The sequence below is a fragment of the Octodon degus genome, unplaced genomic scaffold (genome assembly GCF_000260255.1).
Source record: "Octodon degus isolate 3935 unplaced genomic scaffold, OctDeg1.0 scaffold00019, whole genome shotgun sequence".
In the NCBI taxonomy this organism is placed as follows: domain Eukaryota; kingdom Metazoa; phylum Chordata; class Mammalia; order Rodentia; family Octodontidae; genus Octodon; species Octodon degus.
In genome coordinates this window covers 13,261,766-13,264,535 of record NW_004524595.1, presented here as the reverse complement: position 1 = coordinate 13,264,535, position 2,770 = coordinate 13,261,766, and the positions used below count along the sequence as shown (strand labels likewise).

Below are 2,770 nucleotides of genomic sequence, written 5' to 3'. Positions count from 1 at the left end.
AGAAGAAGAAGAAGAAGAAGAAGAAGAAAGAAGAAGATGATGATGATGAAGATGTATGGGAGCTCTCTGTGCCAAGCCATTCTGAGTGAAACCAAGGGACATTATGAAAAAAAAATCTGGTGATTCTTTTTGGAGGAAACGAAACATTCCTTTGAAGCTCTCAAGTATTCTTAACAGAAGACTTCTAAACCACACTTTTCTTCATTCTGCAGCATTGGCTTAACTAGGAAGATTGGTTGAGCAGGTCTGCAGTGTAACTATCTGCTTTCTGAAAAATAATATAACCTATAAATCTTTTTTTAATACCACAACTCTGTATAATGGAGATAAGTTTGTTTTTAAAATAGGTTTTTAAAAATCATAAGACCTCATATACAAGTTGTTTCATTGCCTGAGAAAGATTTTTAAGTAGCTGAAAATAAAAAATGATGTGACAAAAAAAATCAGTGTAATTGGCCATCAGCTCCATGTACATGGTCTAGTAGAGGAATCAGGGGAAAATAGGAAATTAATTCTAAAGTCACTGACATTCTAAGGGTATATAATGTACTTATGAACCAAATTGTTAGGAAGAAACAAAGACAGTCACTATATACTGATAAAAGCATCAATTCATCAGTACATGTAACAGTTATAAACACATGCATACCAAGTGTCAGAGCTCCACAACGTAGGAAGAAGACTGACAGATTTTGTGAGGGATATGGACAGTATGATGATAATAATTGGAGAATTCAATATCCCATTTTTAATAATGGAGAGAACATCTAGACAGAAAGATCAATACAGAAATAAAGGATTCTGACAACACTATAAGCAACTAGTATTAACAAACCAATGGAGAACACTTTATCAAAAGTTGACAGAATGAATACACATTCTTCTCAAGTGAGCATGGGATATTCTCCAAGTGAGACCACATTTAAACCATAAAATGAGTTTCAATCAATGTGAAAATATTGAAATTATACAAAGTATCATTTCTTACTGAAATCAATAACAAAAGGAAAACTGGAAATTTTACAAAAATTTAGAAATTAAACAATATACTCTTAAGTAAGCAATGGGTCAATGAAGAAATCACAAAGAAAGTTATGAATTAATTAGCGGTCAATGAAAATAAACACACAAAATATCAAAAGTTATGGGATACAGTGAAGACAGTCATCAGAGAGAAATCTATAGCAGTAAAAAAAAAAAGACTATGTTAACAAAATAATAAGATTGCAAGAGAATCACCCAACTTTAGATCTGAAGTAACAGGAGAAACAAGAGCAAATTAAACCCAAAACTAGAAAAGGATAGAAATAGTAAGATTAGAATTAAAGGGGATCCAAAACAAAAAACAAGCAAGACAACTAATGAAAGCACAAGATGTCCCTTTGAAAGAAGCAACAAAATTGACAAACTTCTAGATAGACTGATTTTTAAAAAAGAGAAAATGCAAATAAAGTGTGAAAGGAATGTGAGAACACAATTGCTAACACTAACAAAATGGATTATGAGAATACTATGAAAATCGAATGCCAACAGATTAAATTAGCTCTATGAAGTAGAGAAGTTTCTAGAAGCACACAATTACCAAAATGGACTCAAAAATAAATAAATAAATAAATAAATAAATAAATAGATAATCTGAACATTTATAGAGCAAGTAAAGAGACTGAGTAATAATCAAAACACATCCAACAAAGAAAATTCCAGGACCAGATAAGTTCACTAGTGAACTCTAACAAACATTTAAAGTAGAATCAGAAGCAATCCTCCCCCAACTCTGCCCAAATTGCTGCCTAACTCATTGCACAAGGCCAGTGTTACTCTGATATCAAAGCCAAAGAAGGACACCAGAAGGAAAGAAAAATCACTATTCATTCTTTATGAATACAGGTGCAAAAATACTCAACAAAACACTACTGAAGTGAACACAAGAGTATATTAGAAGGAGCATATACCATGAGTAAATGGGATTTATTCCAGGGATGCAAGAATTGTTCAGTATAAAAAACTAATAAATATAATACATTGCATTAAGATAACAAAGAATAAAAACCACAATCACCTCAACTGATGCACAAAAGGCACTTGACAAAAATCCAATATCCTTTTATGATGAAAACACTCAGAAAACAAGGAATGGGTGGGAACTTCTTCAACATAACAAGTGGCATTTACTGAAAACCCACTGCTGACGTCATACTCAATGGTAAAATGCTGGGAGTTCTCAGCCATTGAACAGGATGAGACAACAAACCCACTCTTCACCACTACTAACCCATGTCAGGCTGGAGGTTCCAGCTTACAGTGATTCGTCTAGAAAAGAATAAGTGGAAGGAGTCCAAATTAGAAGGAAAGAAGCACAACTGTCCTTATTCACAGGTGACACAATGTTATATACAGAAAAATGCCAAAGTTTTCTCAAGAAGCTACTAGAGTTAATAAATTCAACAAAGTTGAAAGAGGTAAGATCAACTCATAAAAATCAGTTTTGTTTTTATCTACCAGCAATGAAAGATCTGAAAAGGAATTTAATAAAACAGCTTCATTTACAACAGCCTTTCAAAGAACAAAATACCTAGGAATAAATTTAATAAAAGAATATTTTTACACAGAAAATTAGAAAACATTGTTAGAAGAAATTAAAGGAGACTTAAATAAAGAATATCTTCTCTTTGTGGATTATAATGTCCAATATTGTTATCAAAGCAATCTACAAATTTAATTGAATATCAGTCAAAATTATGTTTTTCTTTAATAACAGAAGAGTCAATTG

General features: G+C 31.9%; 1 pseudogene; it reads left to right on the top strand.

Annotated features, from left to right (window-relative positions):
• LOC101585137 overlaps nt 1-227 on the top strand; it is a 1,409-nt pseudogene extending 1,182 nt beyond the window's left edge.
• Nucleotides 228-2,770: the final 2,543 nt, after the last annotated feature.